The following is a 16,381-nucleotide window of genomic DNA, read 5'->3' on the forward strand; positions in this document are numbered from 1 at the left end:
GATTTTCCAGGCAAGAGTACTGGAGTAGGGTGCCGTCACCTTCTCCACTTTTATGACTAAGATCCAGATAAAGCACACTTTCCAGAGGCGGGGCACAGTGGCTTCATACTAGTGAGTGGACAATCAACTACTTCATTTTGAGCTGGTAAACTGGTGTACATGGTCCCAGAGTAGGCTGATCATTTGGATCACTAACACCCAGGTTTTTTTACCAGTAATACCTGTTCAACAACCCATATGTGTGCAATCTCAGGGCACTCTCACCATCAACAACAGTAAGCTAAAGGGGTCCAGTTTTGTTTTATGAATATATGCTATGATTTTAACATTGAGTAATTATTCATGCTTATTTCCCTTCTGCCAGAAATCCTGCAAATGCCCATTTTCATGATGTAATTTCAGTGAAGTTAGACTTGAGCATTTCAAAGCTGTATAATTAATTATATTCAGCTTCAATCAAAATCACAAATTCAAACCACCAACATCAGGACACCTGATGGTATCAGTTACACATCACAGGTGGCCTCATGGGGCCTAAGTATGATACCTAATTAGATTTCCACCTTTTAGAAAAAAAATTGAATTCTCTATTTGGCTAGGGTCAGACAGTTTACATTTAGGTCATCGTTCATGTTTAGTCTCTCAGTCATGTCCAACTCTTCATGACCCTTTGGACGATAGCCTGGCAGACTCCTCAGTCCATGGGATTCTCCAGGGAAGAATGCTGGGGTGGGTTGCCATTTCCTTCTCCAGGAGATCTTCCTGACCCAAGGATCAAACCCAGATCTCCCTTATCTCCTGCATTGCAGGCAGTGAATATTTAATGTCTCATTACAAGTTAATTTGCTTTGAAAGGCTTTCAGTTTTTTAAAACTAAATATAATTAAGAATTGAAATGTATTACATATACTTCCAAACTTTGCTAATAAGGAAAAATGGTCATTGCATGACCTTTTAATGTCATCTCAAAGCATTTTCTAACAAGCCTGCCTGAGGGTCACCTCCCTCTTTTAGGAAGCATAGCTGCCTTGAACTCACACACTGGTCACGATTGACTGGGGTTCAGACATCTGACACAGTCAGAGGTTGACTCATAGAAAGTTGATAAAATTAGGCTTGGATATGTGTTTGGTTCTGATATCCCTGACGTTTGAAGGAGGTCAGGAACCAGAGGGCTGACTGAGCTAAAGAAAGAGGACTTCACAGGCAACACGGTGTTTGGTATAGAAATAAAATTTGGAAGGTCAGAATGAAGAGAGAAGGGACTTCCAAAGAGGAGGCAGGACCTGAGGTTACACAGGTATCAAGGACCTTCTTGAGGGTGTGAGATACATCCATGGGGGACTGGAGCATCCAGTGCGAAATGGAGAGAGTCAGGGAGGTGGAGGTGAGTCCAAGTCAGACAAGAAAAGCCTTGACTATCCGGCTTCGTCTGTCTCCTGTGAGTGATGAGGACTCTTTGAAGATGAGTTGTAAGAACTGAATGCTTTCATTTTGCAAAGATTCTTTCAGCAGAAATATGCAGGGTGGCCCATAGAGGACTAGGTTTAAGACCAAGAGACTAAAGGTTCTCAAATAATGGAGGTGGCCACAGTGGTAGAGAGGAAGGAAGAAACTATTTCAGTCCTTAGATGATCAATCACTTGGGCTTATGTCCGTGACACATAAATGACTCCTCGACTCCAAGGCATAAACAAAGAATGTCAGAACAGAATTCTGGATCCAGGCTACTAGAAGAGAGATTTATTTCCTTCTAAATGGTCCAGAATTCAACATATCCAAGATAGTTCAGGTGTCAGCCTGAGTCTGCAAACTAAGTTAGTTGTATCATACTTGTGGATCAGATGGTAAAGAAACCCCCTGAATACGGGAGACCCAGGTTTGATCCCAGGGTTGGGAAGATCCCCTGGAGAAGGGAACGGATACTCATTCCAGTATTCTGGCCTGGAGAATTCCATGGACTGTATTGTCCATGGGGTCACAAAGAGTCTGACAGGACTGAGCAACTTTCACTTTCAATCACCAAGGGCACCAGAGAGAGGCAAGGTGGCCATGTCACATGGCACAGTGTGGCCTCAGAGATGACCAGGCAGAGGGCCCTCACAGGTCACCAGTCCCTTCCTCCTGTTAGAACATGAGGCCCCTCGGCAACCCTCTGACAGTCAGTGCAGAGGACGTTGTTACCATTTTGCAGACGAACAGACTGAGGGGCTGAAAGACGACAGTGTGCTTTGTCTAATTCACTCGTGTTAGCTAAAGGAATAATCAGATCAACAAACCATCTGTTTTTGCTTTTCTTCATTCTTATTTCTGCCAGCCAGGTCCTCCAGCCTCACTATCTGAACCTGACTGGACCCCCTCCTCCAAAGTCACCCCACCCCAGGAGCAAGGCTCACTGCTGCCAGAGGCCCTAAGAGATACTGGGCCCAACCTTCTTTGTGTGAGCCCTGAGAAAACACCCAGGAAGGAGGTTTATGATTTATAGAGTGGTTACATGGCACCTGCATTGATAGGCAGTATTTTACACATGGTTTGACTACAACAATTCCATGCAGTATGTGCTATTATTCTCATTTTGCAGACAAAGAAACTGAGGTGTAAGGCAGTGATTAACTCACCTAAATCCAGGTTGCCACTCCAGATAGAGGGAGTCTTTGCACCCAGGCCACCTTCCCAATCTGGACTCCCTACTCCTATCTCCCTCCATCAGGAATTTACTTTCTAATAAAGTAGAAAGACATATCAGTCATTCATTCTAAACAAGGTGGGAAGCCCAGTGACAGTGACATGAAGATGTTAACACTTGGGCCCAGACAGGGAGGGGCACCTACTCCACCTAGGCAGGTGAGGAAGGGCGATGTCAGAACAGGAGTCCTCAGGGGCTCAGGCACAAGGGGGTTGCCTGTGCTGTAAATAAGACTTCAGCACATTCTCGTTTAAACTCTCTCATGATTTCCAATGCAAGCAGTATACAAACCCACTCACCCCAAGATCTAGTCTTTACATACTTTCCTGGTCTCAGCTCTCTTTACTCTCTCCTTGTCTACTTATTTCCCCCTCTCTGGCCCTCTCTGTGGTGGTACCGGCTAATATTATCCCAGGCTTGCAGATATTGTTTGCACTTTCTGTTCCTTTTGCTTGAATTTTTCTTCCCTCCTCATCCTCCTTTGTAACAAAGCCCTCTCCAGAAAATCTTTCTGCTCACCCTTGCCAAAGCTGTCCACTCAAAGTTCTTCCTTATCATATTGTTTTATTTATCATCTTCAAAGCACTTACTCGTACCTGAAATTATTTATCCATCATCTATCTGTCTATATATCCATGTATCTATCTGTTAATCTATCTATCTTCTTTCTATGGGGGTTTCCCAGGTGGCTCAGTGGTAATGAATCTTCCTGACAATGCAAAGAGACACAGGTTCGATCCCTGGGTCGGCAAGACTTCCTGGAGGAGGAAATGGCAACCCACTCCAGTATTCTTGCCTGGAGAATCCCATGGACAGAGGAGCCTGGCGGGCTACAGTCCACAGGGTCGCAAATAGTCAAATATGACTGAGCGACTGAGCATGAATGCATCTACATATAGCTTATCATCTATCCATCTATCACCTGTCTCCCACACTAGACTGTAAGCTCCTTGAGCACAGGACTTCGTCTTGTGAATACCTGATCCCAGTGTCTAGGTCAGGCCCTCTGTTCATATGGGATGAGTGACTGGTTGCCTGTAGCACTTCAGAAAGAAGATTTCCAGCTGCTCAGGGAAGACTTCCCGGAGGAAGGAGGAATATGGTTGGACCCAATTGGTAGACATTTGGAAAAGAAGAAGAAGATTCATATTAGAGTAGAGGTTGACTTTTTTTTTTTTTCTGTAAAGTAGTAATTCAGAAAAATATCAGACATCACAGTTAGCGGCCCTAAAGTCCTAGACTGGATAATTGCCAGTCAAGGAGCCAGGAAACCTGGATTCTTGTCCTCACTCTTCAACTAATCTATTGCAAGATTCCCCCTCCCTGGACTTTAGTTTGCCCATCTGAGAAAGGAGTGGTTGGGACGTGACTGATCTCTAAAGCACCCTTCAGCTCTCAGATTCCAGGAGGATGAATTTTCAGCATCCTTGCCTAGTCATGACTACTGAGACTTCAGGCTGGTCCTCCTAGCGTGGCCACACACACTCAGCCTTGCCACCATTGGACAGATGACTCGGGGACAGCAGGGCTTATTCTGAGCCTCAGCCAGGGCCGCAGAGACCCTGCTCTTGTTACACAGCCTGTGTGCTGGGCGATGAGCCCGGTACTCAGCTTCCTCTGGACGGAGAATTCGGATGTTCACTCTCTGTGCCACCAGGTGGCGCTATTCTCCAAGACACAGTGCCTTCCTGCTAGAAGGTCGTTTGAATGCCCTTGGAGCTGAATGATATGCAAAAAATAGCCCAGGCTGATGGTTGGTAAATATGTTCTGGTGCTGGTGCAGGCTCCCAGGGGATGAGAAGGGGTTGACACATAACCGGATATGAGGAAAAGTGAAACGTGGGAAGGGAGCTGAGGAGAGCAGCCTCGTCTGAGAGACTGGTGCAACCAGTCGCAGCCGGGTTCTGGGCCGGGGATTGGGCCTGGGGCTCTCCCTTGTGTCTCACTCTGGCCAGTGGTCCCACGGCACCGCCCACAGGCCCACGCCCCAGCCATTGCTCCAGGGCAGCTTCCTCCCCCAGCCCGGTGAACTCCAGGCCACAAGGATGTTGCAATCTTCATTTTTGGAGAGAACACAAGACAGTTGTTTCTCTGACCCAGGGGCTCTGGCCTAAGGGCCCTGCAGCTGTCTCCACAAGAGGCAAAGGCGGGCAGGGGCCAGGGAGAGCCCTGAGCCGACCATCTCATCTGAGGCCCACGCTTACTCTCTGACAAGTGCAACAGGAACCCACCGGACCCTGAATCCCCTGAATCTTTGCCACGGAGAGAAAACTGACCCAGGTTTCGGGAGGCACCCCCCAGCGGGCAGCCAGACAAGTGTGTAGATGGAGTGGCAGGGTCCTACAGGAAGGGAGACGAGTGGTCTGTGCAGGGGAGAGTGTCCCGCTGTCATTCTGGTGGGGACCTGGCTGGTCAGGAGAGTCTCACGGCAGGGCAGCATGGGGCGGATGGCGCAGCGGGAACCGGAAGTGAGGGGGGAGCCGGAGGAGACACAGGAACCAGAAGTGAGGGAGATGAGGAAGACAGGGTTCCAGGGGAGGGAGCTGTCGGAGCAGAAACTCCGGGTTTCACAGGAGAGCCTGGAGTCTGGGGGTGGAAGCATTCGGCAAAGCAGGGACTTTGATTTGCGGTGAAGAGGCATCTAACATGTAGGTAGAGAGCAGACTGGAGAGGCAGCAGGTAAAGCCTGTGGGCGCCGTGGTCAAGACCCCAGCGTTATTTGACAGCAATGGACGGTCGTTGAAGGGCTTGAAGCAGGAGAGTGACGTGGTTGGACCATCTAGAGGGATGAACACGACTGTGCCGTGGTGCTGGGTTGAACTGGAGGAAGTGTGGGGCAGACCTGAGCTGGGCTGGCTGGTGGGAGCTTTACAGCAAGACAATGACGCCGACGAGGCCACGAGGGCAGAAAGGAGGCAGAGAAGGGGGCACCCCAGGAAAAAGAGGGTCTCCACCTGGCAGCAATATCAGCCAAAGAAAAGCGAGCCTCCTTGATTGAGCAGAAGTCATTGTTTTGGTACAACTATGAAAGAGAAATCTTCTAGGTGAAATTTATGTGGAAATTAGCCTGCAGTTTCCCCTGCTAACAGCGGGGGATATTCGAAGATCTTGTCATCCTCTGTTTTTGTTCACTGATTTTCTTTGATGAAATCATTTGAAAATCCCAAGTTTAATATGAGTCGAAATGGCACAAACCTCAGCTGTATGCACAGTGTCATTTCCCATTTCTCAGGAGTAACTGGTCTCAATGAAGCATCAAAAACAAACAGACGAGATGTAGCCAGAATCAAACGGCAGGAGAAAAAAGAATGTGATGATTAAGCACGTGGGTCAGGGAACTAGTTCCTTTCCAGTTGTTTTTACTTACTGTTCCCTCAGTCCTCCAGGTCTTTTCCATCACCCCCTCTTCCATCCAGGATCGCCTAGACCAGAGGCAGCCTAGAGTCAGGGAGACATGCCAACCACTGGACACTTGAGAAGACCTCCTTCTGAGACCCATGACTCACATCTGCTGGATCCATCTGCTCCCCGAACTCTTTACAAGACCACTGCAGGGTCCTGGTGGCTCTTCCTGCAACAGAATTCTCCAGTGAGGAAAAGTGGGATCCAGACTGAAGAATGGGTTTGCAGCACCCCCTTCTCTCTGCAGTACCATCCTCTGTGGTCACGTCCACAGCTCTGGAAGGGGCGTGCATGCTAAGTCGCCTCAGTCATATCCATCGCTTTGTGACCCCATGAACTGTTACCTACCAGGTTCCTCTGTCCATGGAATTCTCCAGGCAAGAAATACTGGAGTGGGTTGCCTTTTCCTACTCCAGGGGATCTTCCCAACCCAAGGATCAAATCCACGTCTCTTATGTCTCCTGCATTGGCAAGTGGTGTCTTTACCACTAGGGCCATCTGAAGGGGTAGAGCAACCAAGTACAAAGTACAAGCCTGGCCCCTAATGTGGGGCTCTGTCATTGACAGGATCCCACTGGTGTTATCCATGGGCAACATGCCACTGACACTAGGGACAAGTGAAGGAGAATATAGTCTTTGAAAGGCTCAACTGAGAAGTTAGTTTGGGGTATCATGGTTCTCTCTGTCACCCACTAAGTCAGGACTGTCAGCTGATGATCCTGAATGTGTTGTCAACCAGCTATGCACAATTCAACCAAGTTGAACTTCAACTTGAAGTTACTTAAATTCTCTGAGCCCCACACTTATTTTTCCCCCCAAATGATAAAATTAGAGGGTTTAACTGACACCCTCTGCATTCCTTCCAGGCATCTCTGATTCCATCACAGTACTTTTACTTACTGATTCAGTATGACTAATGGGCTAAGCAGAGAATATTCAAACCAAAACTAATCAGCCTCTGCACAGGTGCTTATGATCCAGGAGGGAGATCCATGTGCAGACAGATGAAGGTGAGTCTGTGAGCTGTGAAGAATGCTATAGATCAGGGACAAGAGATGGGGGAGTGGAGAAGGGTCGGGGAATGTGGTTAGAAGCAGTGGGCTGCCAGCACTGTTTAGAAGGATGAGGACTTTTCTGATGGAGCCCAGGGTAGACTGGACCCGGCTGGCTGATGACCCGGGTGTGCAAAGACAGGGACACATGGGCGGGTCCAGCCTGGGAGAACTGACAAATGATTCGCTCAGGCTAAGGCGAGGTGGAAATTGAATTTGAAGTTTTAGGCAGAGTCTCCTTCATGGAAAAGACCCTGATGTTGGGGAAGATTGAGGGCAGGAGAAGAAGGGGGTGACAGAGGATAAGATGGTTGAATGGCATCACTGACTCAACGGACATGAGTTTGAGCAAGCTCCAGGAGATGATGAAAGACAGGAAAGCCTGGTGTGCTGCAGTCAGTGGGATTGCAAAGAGTCAGAGATGGCTTAGCCAATGAACACCTACATGAAAATTTTGAATGCTGTACTTTGAAGGTCAGTATCAGCACCCAGCTCAGCAAGAAACAAGTAGAGGATGTGAATTTCAAGGGCCCATTTCCATGAGAGAGTGCAGCTCTGTGTGCAGGAGAAAACTTAGTGCATGACTGAGCTAAGGCTTCATCTCATCTCAGAAGTTTGTTTTTATAAGATGGGCAGCCATAACTGCAGGCTAGGTAGTGACTCAGAACAGCAGGGCACTCCTGAGGCTCCATCACAATAGCTGCTCCCATTCCTTCCAGGAAAACCAAGGGGTAGAACCAAGGAACAGGGGAATGAGTTGAGGAGTGAGTTGACCAATGGTCATGTGACTGGGTTCCAGTATCCTGGAGAAAGTTTCAGAAAAAGCCAGGGCTGCTTGATGCTCACCATGGCCAGAGGTGACCGCCATTGGCAGTAGTCGCAGGTGGACCTCAGGACAGAGCCGAGAGACCAGAACAGAGTGGAGTGCCAGGCGGCCTTGGTAATCTATGTGTCCAGCAAACACCAGAAGCCATAAAGGAAACACCATGAGCTGAGGGACATATACCTGGGTTTCTATGCTGAGTGACCTGGATGAGTCCTTTCACATCCCTTGGCCTCAAAATGGGGCCAGTAGTCCCCTCCTTGCAGAGTTACAGCAAGGGTTAATGGGAACATTGGATGCGTGCAGAGCTGCTGACTGCCCCTGCAGGCCAGTGGCCGCCCAGCCGAGGTGGACTTTCCAGCCTCCTTTATGTCCCCTCAGGGCTGTGACATGGAGTTTCAGCCTCAAAATAAGAATGGGAGCCAGGTCACACGTTGAACCTGGCCCGTGAAGCCCTCTCACACCCTTCTGTCCACTGCCTTTCGCCACCTGCCAACCAGAGTTTTTAAAGATGGCAGAATGTTCATCAGCCTGGTTTCCTGAATATGTAGTGGATCGTAGCTCCCCCACCCCGACCCCCATTTCCCCGCCAGTGACTTCCATAAAAGCAGAAAACAAGCTTCCCCTGCATGCAGGCGCTGAGGTTTCCACCGAGTGTGTTGTAGCAGAAACATTACCTTATCAATCCCCTGCTGAGGATCCAGCCCTGGGCCTGACACAGCGTATTCAATAAAGGAATTATTTTAACAGGTTGTCACCAGGTGTCTGAGTACATGCCGGCTGGTGAGCTAGTTGTTAGAAAAGATATTTGAGTGAGAAGCACCCCATCTTCAAGGAGCTTACAGAGAGTGTGGGAGCCCAGATGAGTGAAGGAGCCATCACTTCAGCGTGGTCGGGAGGACAGCAAGGTGGGTTCAGAATGACCCGACCATGGAGGGGGTCCTTACCCCCTGAGGGAGAGTCAGGGGAGCCTGCTGGCCCAGCTCCACTTCTGCTTTATTTGGGGAGCCCTCCTTGGCCTCTCCCAATATGCATGGGAGGGAGGCCCCCAGGTAAGAGGGCGCTATGCATGTAGCTGAGGGCCCACAGCCGCTGGAGTACAGGACACAAGTGTAACAGATGATCCTGCAGAGAGGAGCAGCAACCAGATCACGAAGAGCCTGCACCCCCCATGGAGAAGCGTGGAGCTTATCCCAAAACACTAGGGCTCAACAGAAGAAGTGTAGGTGGGAGAGAGACAGGGAAATATTAGCTCTTCAGACCCATTTCTCCAGCTGAACTGTGGCCCATATGATGGTGTGTGGATACCCAGAGGATGGGCGGAGGTCTAATTCTGACCTCTGTTCTAATCCGTAGATGGTGGCTGGTGGTCATAACAGCTCAGCATTTGACCACTTACTAAGCTAAAAGTGCCAACGAAACTCTTTGACATATTTCACCTGTTTTAACCTCTTAACAACCTGTGCTGGTACAAATTATTACACCCAGATTAAAGGTGAAAAGTGAAGTGAAAGTGTTAGTAGCTCAGTTGTGTCCGACTCTTTGTGACCCCATGGACTGTAGCCACCAGGCTTCTCTGTCGGTGAAATTCTCCAGGCAAGAATACTGGAGTGGGTTGCCATTCCCTTCTCCAAGGGACCTTCCTGACCCAGGGATTAAACTGGGTCTCCTGCATTGCAGGCAGTTTTGTTACCACTGAGACACCAGGGAAGCCCTGTGATTAAAGGTGAGGAAACAAAACATTACAACGTTCAGTAAATTGTGGAAGATAACAAAGGCCATTCATGATCTCTAACTCCAGAACCTGCATCAAGGTCTTCAAGCTTAGTACTCAGGGAGGGAACCAAGAAATCCCAGAGGGAAAGAAGCAATAAACCAAGAAAAAGAAAAAGCTCCCACGAGAACTGCTGGAGCCTGATCAGGACTCAAAACCACAGCCCCGCAGCCAGGGTGGGAGGTGGCACCACCCACTGCCTTAGCTTCCTAAGGCAGGGCTTCCTAGGGCTGCCATAACAAATCACCACGACATGGAGGCTTAAAATCGCAGAAATGTATTCTTACAGTTCCGGAGGCCAGTAGTCCAACATCAAGATGCTGTCAGGGCTGGTTCCTTCTGGAGCTTCTAAAAGGAGGGTCTGTTCACTGCCTCTGTCCTTAGTTTTGGCTGCCAGCATCCCTTGGCATCCCTGCCTCATAGTTACTCTGCCTTCATCTTCCGGTGACCTCCTCTTCCCTTCTCTTACAAGAACATTTGATTCTTGCAAGGACATTTGTTATTGGATGTCACGTGCTGCTCAGTCACTCTCAGTCATGTCCAACTCTTTGTGTTCTCATGGACTATAGCTCACCAGGCTCCTCTGTCCATGGGATTCTACAGGCAAGTATACTGGAGTGGGTTATCATTTCCTTCTCCAGGGGCTCTTCCCAACTCAGGACTTGAAACTACATCTCCGCATTGGCAGGCAGATTCTTTATCACTGAGCCACTGGGAAGCCCTGTTGGACGTAGGGCATACCCCAACCCAAGGTGATCTCATCTTGAAATTGTTAAATGACATATACAAAGACTTTTTTTCCAAATGATGTCCCAGTCACAGGTCCAGATTGACATATCTTTGGGGAGAACGCCACTGAACCCACCATTCCCATGAAGATCGAGAACCCAGGAAAAAAATGTCCTGGGTAAACTATGATGAGTTCTTTTGTTTATACGCTGCGATTGAGGGGTTTGTGGGTTCTGACTAGCAGTATCTGGTAGGTGGGTGGATAGTGTTAGTCGCTCAGTCATGTCTGACTCTTTGAGACCCCATGGATTATAGCCCACCAGGCTCCTCTGTCCATGGGATTCTCCAGGCAAGAATACTGGTTGCCATTTAGATGAATGGAAAACTGTAAATGAGCCGGTCCTGGGGACTCAGAAATCTTCAGTGAGGGGGTGGAAGCCATGGCCCCGGGAATAGACATTCTGACAAAAAGAAGAGGGCTGGGGCAACAGAAAGGGGAAATTTTAGGATCAGAGAAGAATAAAGAGCTTGCATGAGAAGAAATAGCCCAAGTGGCTTGAGCATGGCTGGGGAGTCACAGAACAGAAGAGGGGGGTTGAAGCAGGAGCGGGTGGATGGGGGATGTGACGGGAGGTCCTGTGAAGTGGTGGTAGGGTGAGCTTCACGATGTTTGGGGGCTTCAGGGAACACAGCTTCAAATGAGGGTTAGGCGCAAACTCCAGATACATAGAGGACAAGACAGGACGGGCTTCAGAGGTGAACACAAGATGGAAGCAACTTCAGTGACAGAGGAAGATCCAGGGAGGGAGAGATAGAAAGGCCGGGAGGAAGTGCAAGAGCAAGGGAGTCAGAGCTGAGACGGGACAGAAGAGCAGGGCTTTCTTTTGGCTGCAGGGAAGGGGGTTTTAATGATGGCAATGGCTGTGAGCAGCCGGTAGGTGTGAAGCCAGGAAGCAGAGGAAGACAGTATTCTCGCTACCTATTTTCTCTGCAAAGTAGGAGATAAGGTTCTCGGCAGAGAAGGAGTGGGAAGTGGTGGGTGGGCAGTTTGAGAACCGTCATGAAGATTTTAAATAGCTAGGATGGGACACAAATTTGACTTGGGAACAGAAGGATTTCTTGGCAGCATCAGGTTGGAGACCATGAACATCCTCGGGCAGCAGTCTGCACGGTGATGTGACTTTCCCCAGAGGTCCCCATGAGTCTTAGACAGTTTCAAGGGTGCAGAGTTAGGGACACCCAAGGAAAAGGCAATGATAGCAAAAATAGCAGGACAGAGACTGAAGGGCATCAGCAAGAAAGGTTGAAGGGATGGGTCCTAAAGCCCATGTTGAAGAAGAACAGGAAGGAAGGACAAAGTGGATTCGACACAGAGGAGAGGGGCCAGGGCCCTGGCAGTTTTGATGGACAGAGGATGCAGGGTAGCAGAGAAGCAGGCAGACAGAAGCACAGGAGGCTGTGAGTGGATAATTGTTATGTTGAAGAATCTGAGGAGCAGCAGGTCTAGAAGATTCAGTAGATAGTGTGACAGATCTTGGCCTCCAGGAACAGGGGGATGCTGTTTTAGGTCAGGTTTCAGAGAAGCAGAGCGGCAGGGATTCCTCTGAAAGCGATTTATGGAGGGGGTGCTCTCGGGGCTAGGGGAGTGGGGGAAGCAAGATGAAGCTGGGAAGAAACCTAAGCTAGGATACAGCCTTGCCTGGAGACTAGCTCTGGCCAAGGAAGCTCTGGGGCACAGATTGTCCCATTGAATTGGCGTCTAACATGAGATGGTTAGATAGCATCCCTGTCTCAATGGACATTAACTTGAGCAAATTCCAGGAGACAGTGGAGGACACAGGAACCTGGAGTGCTTGAGGTAGCAAACAATAGGACATGACTTAGTGACTGAACAACAACAAAATATGGCTGGGGCCAGCCTTTTGTACCCCATGCCAGTCGGCTATTGGCCACCAGCACAAGGTAGCCCCGTTGGGGGCAGCTGTGAATGGTTGGTGGCCCATGCATACAGCACTTAGGAGACTGATGATCTAGCGTGAATAAGGGATCTAGACAAGGCACCTGGAGCATCCACCACAGTGGCAACCCCACCTCCACAGCTGCCAGGGAAGGAAACGGGGGCGGGACGGGGGAAGCTGTGTCCTCCAGGACATGGAATATTTGACAAAGAGTACGAGTCCCTGTGTTTCCCCATATTCCAGAGCATCATGGATCAAGCTCTCCTGGTGAGCTTATCGATGTTCACCGCCTCGCCCTCCCCCACCCCCGATACTGGGTTGGGGGCAGGCAGCATGACCCACTGTCTTCTCTCCCGGGAATTGGAAATGATCCTCAGCAAACTGAAACTCTCTCCAAAGAAACCTTTCCTGTCTATTCGTCAACCTTCTTCTCCGCTAAGGACTGAAAAACACATTCTGCGATTTTGCAAATGCCCTGCATGGTTGTTTGTCACCTGTTTCACTGGTGTCAGCGTCTGGGGGGTCTCGGCAGAAACTGACACCCAAAGTCTCAGTTTAGCAGCCAAAGAGATTTTTCTTTTTCACATAACTTCAAAGCCAGCAGATGTCTTAAGAGCATCTCAGATATAAACCGAGACACTGGGAAAATGCGCTGACCCAAGGCTGCCCCCAGTGGGAGGGGCGTGGTGAGTAACTGAAACAGGCTTACAGCCTTGGTTTCATATCTCGAGGGCTCCATAATCACTTTGAATCTAAATCAACATGATTCCAGACCCTTCTTTCTTTAAGTGAATGATACATTATTAAAAATTTATTCATGCAACCCATTCAAATATGGTTTTAAAAAAATGCCTCCAAGTCTGCATGGTACAGAAACCTTTTGTCTCCATTTCCCTAGGAATGGTACTGTCTAGAAGGATCTGACAGCAAAAGGAAGAGAGGGGAATAAATCATTTTTGAGGTCAAGGAGAAGAGCTTGGCTCGGCAGCAAAAAATCGTGCCTTCTGCTGTGTCCCCAGCACTGCAGTTCATCCATCCCTGGGTTCAGAAGCTGTAACTTCTCCCCCCTCCCTCAGCCTTCTTCCTCCGCTGCCCGCCTCCCCACCACACAACCCGCCCTCATTCCCACACACCTCCCCCAGCATGAGGATGTTTAAATTCTGGAAGGAGAGCTCCCATCTGCTCATGTCTCCTCCTATCACCATGGTTACTGGGCCCAGAGTAGTCTCTGTGGAGACGGAGGCAGAACAGTAACTAGGGATAGCTCCATTGCAAGAGGCTGTAAAAGTCAGGATTATTCTTATTTTACCTCCAGTTAGATGGGTGTGCCCATACTCATGTGATCTTGTTTTTAGGGGCATGTCAGATTTGAAAGGCCTTTGATCCAGAACAAAAGATATAATATGATGATTGATGATTTGGGAAATTCCCTACCATTGCATTAAAAAAACTAAAAACAAAAAAACCCTCCACCTACAGGGTGTGCTATATCCGAAATGATGGGCTGAGTGGTGTGGACGGTGGGAAGGTGATGGCCAGATCTCATCCCGTGAATAGTCCAGCATCGAGGTCCAGGTGTAGGCAGGGGGTTGGGGTGGGGGGCACAGGGGAGGGTGAGTTACTAAGTCTAGCGCTAAGGACAATGGGAATGATATGCTTGCAATTTCTGACTCCATTGATTGGATTCCTCCCCAGAGCAGCCTCTCTGCACTGACATCTCACATCCTATACCCAGCTGTATTTTTTTCCCCCCCAACCAGGTGGGATTTGCTATGTTCTGGGCTCAAAGGCTGTGGAAAGATGGAGAATGGTGATGCCAGAAGAGCTCAGGGAAGCTTCCCATTTAGTAAGGAAGAGAGTGAGAATCAGAAAGGCTTCACTTCCAGGACAGGCTTTGCTACTCTCCAGGGACTCCCATCAGTCATTTCTTTTTCACTGAGATGGTGGTGCAGCCAGATGCTATCAGAGCAGAGCATCTTAGCCCTGGCCATGCACCGGAACCATCTGGGAATGTGTCCCAAAAGCTGATGTCTTGCCCAGCCTTTGGACCATTCAGTCAGAGTCCCCGAGAGTGGAGCTCAACAGTGTTTTGAAATCTTCCCAAATGACACTGATGGGAGGTCAGTGGAAAGTCACTGGCCCAGAGCTGCTCCAAGATGCTCCCCTGGATTTACCTGTTTGGGTCACAACATAACCCCAGTAATCGCATTGGCTTGCTGAAGCACGTAGATGTGCTCCATTCACGTGTGGACGGGTCAGCCGTGACACTGCCGGCATCTCCCAGCTCAGCTGGGATTGGCTGAATTCAGCCCTAGAGGATGGGCTGGGTTAAGGTCTGCCCAGCATGTCCACTCATCCTGGGACTGGAAGCTACCAGGCATTTTTCCCCTCATGGAAAAAAAGCAGAGGATGGAGTCACTGGCAGAGCCTTGCTCTGACCCTTAAAGCTTTAGATCAAAACAGGTGCCTGTCACCTCCACCCATCTTCCATTAACCAGTGAAAAGTCATGTGACCAAGGTCGGGTCAGGGGAACAGGCAACACTCTGCCAACAGGGAGGCCGGGAGGAGTAAGAGTGGCCAGCAGATGACATTGGCTGCCCCAGGGAAGGAGGACAGGAGAGCTGAGTAGACATCAACCAGAAGGGTTTCTGCTCCGCTCACTCCCCGAGCAAGCCCAGCCTATATTCTGTCTGCTCCAGTCTCCTCCCAGGCTCCCCCAGGTTGCTTCTCTGAACCTTCTCCAGGCTTGACTTCTGTCGCTCCCACTCAGCTGTCTCCAGGCAGAATTTAGGAACTTGGACATGGGGTTTCCCTGGCTGCCCAGCACAGGTGGGAGCCTTGTAGTCACTGTACATTTGAATCCAAGTCGCTGCTAGATGAACGGATGGAGGAAGCTCCAGGTAACTTCCCAGGGTGGAGGAGCAAGACCAGAAGCTTAAGGGTCATCTGATTCTCCTTTTTTCATCCACCAAGAGCTGTCTGGAAACACGACCATGGGTTGGGAAGAAAACAAGGTTTTGGAGTCAGAGAGACTTGAATTCAAATGACAGCTGAAATTCACCAGTTCCATGACCTTGGACAAGTCACTTTGCCCTGCAGTACCTGGCATTGCTTATCTGTAACTTGAGAGTAATAGTAATTCTCAGGATAATTGTAATTTTTCAAACCTACTATATGCATTGTGCCTCAACACCCTCACATTGCCGTTCCCCACTTCGTGTCACTCAGCTCTCTGCCAAGTACCATCTTGTCAGAGGCCTCCTTTCCTAGTTTTAGATAAGATGCCAGACACCTGTTATTACCCAGCATCTCTTTGCCCTGTTTACTTCCCTGTTGTGTTATTGACACTCAGTTTTGTTTGCTTGTATGTTTGATTACTGGAGAAGGAAATGGCAACCCACTCCAGTATTTTTGCCTGAGAATCCCATGGACAGGGCAGCCTGGTAGTCTACAGTCCATGGGGTTGCAAGAGTTGGACACAATTTAGTGACTACACCACCACCACCATGTTTGATTATTGTTTATGTACTTTCCCAAACATAATGCAAGCTCAGTGGGGAACTGGATTTTTCTTGTTTTAACCATTTGAGTAATGCCTGTATCACCAGTGCCCATTCAGATGCCTGGAGGCAGTTTATGAAATGGTTCAGGAATGAAGGAACCATGAGGACTGAATGAGAGGTGTCATGTCTGCAAAGTCCTCACACCGTGCCTGGGACATGGAGCATGCTCAGTACATGGCAGCAATGCCCATGTCCAGCCTGTCCCTGCCTGGCGCCCAGACTGGGTCTGTGCTCCAGGTCCGAGGACACAGCCGGCCAGAGAAAGCAATGAACCTCTAGGGCACCAGCCCACTGGCAGACTCAGGCACATACTTAAGAATGTTCAAGCCATTTGTCCTCTGCCTCCATCCTCAGCAAACAGAAGAGCCTTGATCTTGAGGGGCTCAGTTTCCT

Source organism: Bubalus kerabau, chromosome 11 (genome assembly GCF_029407905.1).
Source record: "Bubalus kerabau isolate K-KA32 ecotype Philippines breed swamp buffalo chromosome 11, PCC_UOA_SB_1v2, whole genome shotgun sequence".
In the NCBI taxonomy this organism is placed as follows: Eukaryota; Metazoa; Chordata; class Mammalia; order Artiodactyla; family Bovidae; genus Bubalus; species Bubalus kerabau.